Here is an 8,691-nt window from a genome sequence, read left to right as displayed (position 1 = left end):
CTAGTTAATCTTCCATCTAGAGAGTTCCTTTCAATGTCTTCAATGGAAGTTCATGATCAAACTTCTTCTTCTTCAATCTACCAATGGATTCTTTATCAAAACATTTTCAAAGTATTAATAATGATAAATTGATGATAATGTGCTTAATCTAAAGTGGATTTCAATCCAATTGCATGATGATCCCATGTCCCCTTCAGTTCTCGTTTTAGCCTATGTATTGGCATTGTGATCGTGACTCTATATTAATTAAATTATGATTCTAGGACGTTCAATTCCGCCTAGTACATGTATTGATTATGATTATGTCTTATTAGTCTAATGAGGATCGATGAATGAAGACTTGATCCCTACTTCCTATTGAATGTTAATGCATGGCTTTCACTGTAACTTAGAATCTATAAAGCATGAATGTGGGATTCATTTGTGTAAGGATAATAGTAGATACTGCTTTACATGAATGTTATTGAGGAATTGTGGGTATGAATCATTCATGACCAACTAAGGGAGTCATAGTAAGATTGATCTACATTCTTCTAACCTATAGATTGATAACATATCTACATTATGTGATCTCACTTCTACGTTAGATGAAGCATGTGTCAGACTAGGTTATTATATCTTTATCTACTGCCCTAGATTGATACTATTGATTAAATGTTATTTATGATCAATACAAGTGAAATTGGTTAATGATCTTTGACCTTTTACTTTCTAGTATATTACTGATGTATTGTACTAGTTTGTAGCATGCTATTTTAGTGAATTATGCATGGTTTATTTTATTATTAAAGCACATTTCGCTAATTCCATTTACATTAATTGTTGATGAAAATTGAGTATTGTTCAAGTATGATCAAAGGGTGAGAAATTTGTAAGAATGCCGATCTCTTTTACTTTCTTATAGTATTGATAGTTGATGAAGTCTTGTACAACATTGTGTGATACGGTCCACTTATGGTGGTGGTGTTTACATTATTGCCAATATATATGGGATATGAACATGGCCTTGAAGGAAGTTTTATTATGAATGTGTGATGGTGATGATCAACCTATGTGGAGTCTATGCCTAGTTTCCAATTCTAGCTATGATCTAAGGTTGTGTTACTATTGTTATGAGCATGTAAATGGTTATGTTAAGTTTATGTGTATATGCTTCCTATGATGAGATCTTCTAAAGTTCTAGATGAATTAAATATTGTATATGTTCTAATGACTAGAGCTTACTATAATGATATAGTAAGTCTTGAATAAATGTATCTTATGCTATGTTATTCATTCTATGATGTTATGTGATGTATCATTCACTAGGATGACATGATAGGTGTTCTAGTATGGGCAAGGGTATAGGACCTTGTCTATGCAATGTAAATGTGTACCTTGATAGGATAGTTCTCAGGTTGGTCTTCTAAATACATGTATACGAATGTATGAACATGTTATGAATATGACTTATATGCTATGATGATAAGTATATGATATGATAAAGTATGAATGTGAATAGTGTCTTGGTGCTTTTATATGAAAGGATTGTTCATATAGTTATACCTATATACTTATGAATTGATGTATGAACATGTATGGACTTAATGTGTTATGTGAAAGGTTTGCTCACATACAAATTTACACACACACATTTATGATGATCTCATTAATGTAGGGACCTTGAAAGGTGTGCTCAAGTGTACATTAAACTAGATAGGTGATTACATATGCTATGTCCATGAGCTAAGCATATGATGGGTTAACTCTCTTAAGCCTAATTTTATAAAATAAATATAATAAATAATTATTAATAAAAAGGGAACTTAGATTAGAACCGAGTGAACTTGAAGTTGAGGGGTGTCCTTTCCCATTGGAGGAAGGTAGGTCACCATAGTCCTCCCAAGGTGGTTATACTCATAGCTCTAAGGGCATTGAGTGATGTTTCCATAGTGGATAACTACATTTCCCCATTTGGCATAAAGAGGGTCTCCACATATACATCCAAGTTCCATTAATATGCTTGCCACATAGGATCTAGCAGGTGATTTCACTTAGTACTCTAGCATGTTTTAATGTTCTACTTTGGCTAAGTAGAGCACCTTCCCTTGGCGTAAGGATCTACAACACCAAATTCATGTAGCACCCATGGTCTTAGTGTCGGTTAAGGCTATAGTTTGCCTTAAGTATAATGGATAATGGAAGTAAAGTAAGGACCCTAACTAGGGTAACTAAGGGTAGATGCTTAGTGTAGGTTGGGCTATGAAACTTAACCTACAGTTTTTGAATATACCAAAGATGTCGTCAATGAAGACAATGACAAATGAATCTAGGTAACTTTGGAACACGCTATTCATGAAGTCCATAAACGCCGTTAGGGCATGAGTAAGACAAAAGGACAACACTATAAACTCATAGTTACCATATCTATTCCGAAATACCATTTTTTGTATATCCTCATCCCACACCCTAAGTCAGTGATACCACGATCTCAAGTCAATCTTACAAAAGTAGCTTGTCCCTTGGAGTTGATGAAAGAAGTCGTCAATCTGAGGGAGCTTGTCATATCCCAAGACCATACCCTAGAAGATATGGCACTCTCGGAGTACATCCGGCGTACTTGACCTCTCGGAGGTCTTTTACAAGCCCTTGTATATCTTTCATCGTATATACACATATGAAAAATAGTGCGGAGTTAAAACTTTCCGCAACATTCTATAAGTCTTTTAAAAATATCTTTTATGCAAAACTCATACGAAATACTAAGTTTCACTTCATCAAATCTTAGACACAAGATTACTTTGGGACACGACCCATACACAAACGAAATATAGTACAACAAAGTCTATTACAATACTTCAATAAGAGAAGTAAAAGATATCTATCCCTCGAGTCAAATGAGGACATACTTAAACTTTCTTAAAATATCTTCTAATACAAGCTTAGATCTCCAAAAGCACCTTCACAGATGAATCACTTTAGAGATAGATAAAAGCATGAAATTAGTACAAACACATGTACTATGTATGCCATATTGCATAAAAAAGGAAATTTATTGGAAATATGCATCTTTTGATTTAAATATCATAATATAAATCATAAGAACAACATTTAACACATTAGAAACACATAAGAAATCACTTAAAAATTTTATCACATTTTTAGAAACAACTTACCGTGAACTAATTCACTTTTACAGTGAACTTCTTCACTGTTACAGTGAAGCCTATCAAATTCACCTTGAACACTTTCTAGCATACAATTTCCTCACTAAAACCTATCCTAAGACTCACTTAAGTAATACAAACAGATATGCACATACACCCTTTCTAGGCACAGCTAAATAATCATTAAGACCACATTTAATGAGATCCACACACTTACAATACACCAACATATGAACATGAGATTCTCCTACCTAAGGTAATTCTAAGTTTCACTTGAATGAGTTGTGAAGAAACCACCCGTACAATACCTTTCACACACACTTAAGAGGTCCTTTTGGACTACCTAGGTTAAGATCATACCAACTTAAGACAATAGCATTCATAAAATACGACATTCACCTCCCAAGGGTTATCAAAAGACCTACTCAAGTAACTCCAAAAAAGAATGTCCATGATTGACCTCTTCAAGATTACCTAAGTAATCCTTAAGACTACCTAATTTTTGATCATGTCTAAACTATCAACCATCTTTCCTTACTAGAGTCATTCTTAAGGCTTATCGAGGTAAGATACAAAGTGACCATTCCTATGCTCCCTTTATACCTTAACTAGAGAATACTTAACTACTCTAGATGAGTACTTATTCATCTAACATGCTTTCTTAAATTAGTCATTATAATCCTTAGTTCATTTAAGAGACATCTATCACATAAAGTACATTCAAGCAATGGTCATAGACAAGACCTAGGGACTCCCACTAACATCTTCAAAGCCTATTGTGCAATGTCTAGAGAGCATCCCATACCACAACCTAAACTTCATAGAACTTCTCTAATGCTAATAGGTATCCCACATGATGAGAATAGACAATAACCGACATTAACCATGGTAGCTAAACATGGAGTCCAGAGTTGTAACCTACTCCGATGAGTGTGTTCTACTTGCCAATGGTAGAAGTTGGACACATCCCATGTAGGCACATGGTTTGGGAATATGAAGGGTTTACTTTGTAGTCTATCCTCGATATTCATTAGAGCAACTTCCCTTACCATACTCACTAGGTGCTGGCCTTGTTCTCATAGAGTAATTGACATTAAAGGTTCATACTAAGGGTTTCATATGATATTCATAATCCAATCACATTCACCCTACTAAAGAGGTTCCCTAGGGAAACCTTATAATGGCGACCAAGATAGCTTATCATGACTTTCATGAGCATGATATGATGCCGTTCCTGCAAATAAAACTTAACTCCATAATTAGTTACAAGAAGGATACCCTTACGACTTTTGACTTTAATGTTCATAACCTTACCACTAGATTAAACGTTTCACATAAAGACCCTCTTAACATAATTCAAGGTCACATGTCATTCATACATTCAGTACTAAGAGTCTTTAGAATACTAATTCAAGACTTATCATATTCACATTCATACATATATCAAGTAAGGGACACAAGTCAACCACACAACACACACCAAACTTTGCATATAACCTTTAACATGTCATTCTAGAAGCATATAGGGACAACCAGCATCATATTTAGGTCATCCTATCCACTGTTATAACATAATCAATATAAACGTTATAGACTCATAGACAATTAGGAACAATCGTGCATCAACTCTAAGAGTACACACATAAACACATAGTCATAGTCCAACATGATCGCCTAACAACATCAATTTAAGAAAACATACTTTATCTTAATCACAAGTATATGGACATGACCACACTTCACATAAATCACTACACACATCATAATAGTACTTCAAGTAGTTTTCCGACAAGGCCATGATTATCATAATACATAAAGTAACGCCGACAAGGCCACATCATTCACACAGTACCACCACCATATGTGGACCTTACCAATAATAGCATAATTCAAGAGATACATTACTTAAAATAAAGAGAATTATGCCAATGTACTACCAATTAATTCTCACCACTTCACTCCATAGCTAAATCATCAAATTCACTACAATTAGGCCCTTACCCATGGACATGAACATTAATTCAATACATAAACTATAATACTAAATGAATCTTAGTCAATTCAATATAGACTTGTCATTCTAAGTCAAATTAGATATCAACTAAAACCAATTCTTACATCATTCAATAACCCATAGAAAACTACACTAGAATTCATAAGCATTCATACAATATCACTTAACCCATAAAGTAGTTATAAACTAGGGTTCATCAACTACATAGGTTCATAGGTTAGATGAGTTAAAATAATCTAATTATCAATGATTCCATCAATATACAATGAGGTAAAACCTTTAATGCAAGAACCCATGGATAGATCATACAATTGGACAAGTTCATCTTTGAAAAAAGTAGAAAACTCTTAGAATTTTTTGGCTCCTTGATGAATAGAGTTTCAAGGATAAAGAACCATACCTTTATGATGTTAATCCACGATATTTATGAAGAATCACCACTCAAATCTTCAATCCAAGATCTTCCTTGAGTTTTGGCTTCAATAGAGTTCTAGAGAATTTCTATGATATTTTGGGTTTTGATTTTGAAGAATGAATTCTCCTAAGTGATTAAGGCTTGTAAACATGTTTAAAATACACAAAGTGCCCCTAAGTAACTGACCAAACCCTTATTTGGACATGGGGTGAATTTCCCACTTTACCCGTAGAATTAACAGTAAGTTGTGCAGGAACCAGCCCTCACAGATAGTTGCGAAACGACGACCTGTTTCCAAACCAGCAGACCGTCCTGTTGGTCCATTAATTGAGAGTGAGGTTGGTCGTTGGAATCTTGCCCTGATAAGCCTTAGTAATGATCCACGACTCCCATCGAAGGGGTATCGAGTGGTCGACGAGCCGTCTACTGCTTCCGTCATTTGGGACTGCTTTGGGCAGTCTTGGATCTTGAGAAGGGTCCTTACACAAGGACCCTTGGTTGGTCCTTGGGGACTTTCACCCGGACATTCCTAACAGGAATATATTTGTATATGATTTTAGGACCTTCCACATAAATTTTATCAAAATCAACAGCTAAAGGTTGACAAAACATACCAAGACACACAAGGTTGTTTCAAGGCAAACGTTTCAAACGTCATGCACGTTCTTGGACATTTGACCTCGAAGATACATGAAACTGAACATTATGCCAATAAACACTATAATAACTCATATAAGATACTCATTAACTTATAAAAGACAAATATAGGCACATAACCACACATCAAGAACACATGTGACTTAGTCGTCGCACGTCTTAGTCGTCCCGTGACATTTGACTTCCAATGCACCTAAATCTTTCGAGACTGCCTAAATACCACATTATACATCATTTTAGGACGTTAGAACCTGAAAACCATGTTATTCTCGAGCTTCACCTAAGTCATTTTTGAGGCATTATAGAGACGATACTTGTTCTTAATAGTGACTTAATTGAGTTTGTGATTATCAATGGACATTCTAAGGGACCCATCCTTCTTCTTCACAAAAAATACCGGAGCACCCCATTGATAAAACTAGGTCTAATGAATCCTTTGTCTACTAACCCTGAGTTGAGGCTTCAACTCTTTCGATTCGGGCGGAGCCATCCGATAAGGAGGGATTGTAATGGGGTTGGTATCCGATAGTAAGTCAATACCAAAATTAGTTTCCCATTCGGGAGGGATTCCCGGAAGATCATTAGGGAAGACCTCCAAGAATTCCCTCAGTACGGTGACTAACTCAATCGGAGGATTTTCGAATTCTAAATCTTTGACTTTTAAAAAATAGTATGAGACCCCTTTGAGATCATTTTACAAGCCTTAAGAAAAGATATGATAAGACCTCTAGGAATAGAATTTCCCCCTTTCCACTCTAAGACGGGTTCATTTGAAAATTTGAAATTTACATTTTTGTTCTACAATCAATGGAAGCAAAACAATCATAAAACTAATCAGTCCCCAAAATTGCATCAAAATCGACCATATCAAGTTCTACTAATTCAAAATGAGTAACTCTATAAGGCAACATTATAGGACAATTTCTATATAACCTCTTTGGAACCCCCGACCATATCGGTGTAGTTACCATGAAAGGTTCATTTAGAATATCAGGCAAAACATCAAACTTCCTAGATATCAAGGGAGTAACAAAAGATAATCTACAACCCTGATCAAGTAAAGCATAGACATCAACAGAGAAGACTTGTAACATACCGGTCAACACATCGGGAGAAGTCTCTTGTTCACCCCTAGAGCGAAATGCATAAAAGCGATTCTTCTTGGGAATATCCACATTAGATTAACTAGATTGAGATTTCCCGCTACCTTTGTCTTGACCATTTATATTAGGGTTATCCCTAACCTTGTGGCTACTCTTGCCACACCCAAAGCAATTGTACATCAAACAAGGCTATCACCATAATGCTTCTTTCAAGATTTTCCACAAGTTGGTTTCTTGCTAGGTGAGCTAGTAACTTTTCCCTTTTCAGGCTTTGGGTTAGACACCCTATTATCACGAGACATGGGAAATTTGGAAAGAACTTGGTTAGAAAACATTTTCTTTAATCTAGGTTGTTGACAACAAATTCTGACCTCCCCGATATATATTAATTCATGAGATTCTTAATTCCCGAACGATTGAGAATAATTAGTTTTATAAAAATCAAATACTTTTCAAAGTCATTTTAATGATCTTATTCATAATTTTTTGAAAATCGTGTCAAAAAGATTTTATATTAATTCAAATTTCCAAATAAATTAGTTCAATTTAAATTATTTATATCTTTGAATTATTCGATTTAGTAAGTTAACTATTTCATTCCATCGAAATAAAGAAACTTGTTAACTAATATGAATCAATTCGTCTCATTTTAAATTTCATCAAATTGACCAATTTACAATTCCATTCGGCTAATTTGATAGTCCACTTTACCCTTTTAATATACCAAAACCGTGACTTATCCGCAGAAGCGCACTCTTTGTATTGTTCAACCTGATCAATTTTTTTTCTGTTTCGGCCCATTCCTTCAATTCCCTTCCTAAAATCAACCAACTCGTACAATTAATTTTTCAGCCCAACTCTTTTCTAACCTCTCAGGCCCAATCCCCTATCCCATCTCAATTCTGCAGGTCTAACTTACTAATACCCAACCCACTTTCCCCTATACACATTCTCTTTTTGCCCCGACCCGTTTCTCTGTCGTTCAAAAAAGATGAGAGCAGTAGCTGCACAACAGAGAAGCTTCATCACAGAGCGTGTAGCATCACGTGATTCCTAACAGTAGCGACGTCCATTGAACCAGACGACGCAAAAATGCGTGAGCAACGACACTCTTTCCTCCAATGTCTCCTTGAGCAGAAAATCCTGCAGTTTTCGTCCTTGTGCAACCGAAGGTTAAGGCACGTTACGTTCAAGGACAGTTGAGACGATCCAAGTCATCCACGTCGCTGTCCTCATTCGAATTTTAATAGATTGGGAGTCCTTTTCGTCCTGGTAGTAGCTATTTTTCGCCCTTTGAAGAATTTTGAATTTGAGTAATGATTTCGAATTCCCGTTATGCCCTCCCCCCCCCCCCCC

The sequence above is a fragment of the Solanum pennellii genome, chromosome 7, assembly GCF_001406875.1.
Source record: "Solanum pennellii chromosome 7, SPENNV200".
Classification (NCBI taxonomy): Eukaryota; Viridiplantae; Streptophyta; class Magnoliopsida; order Solanales; family Solanaceae; genus Solanum; species Solanum pennellii.
This window is presented reverse-complemented; position numbering follows the sequence as displayed.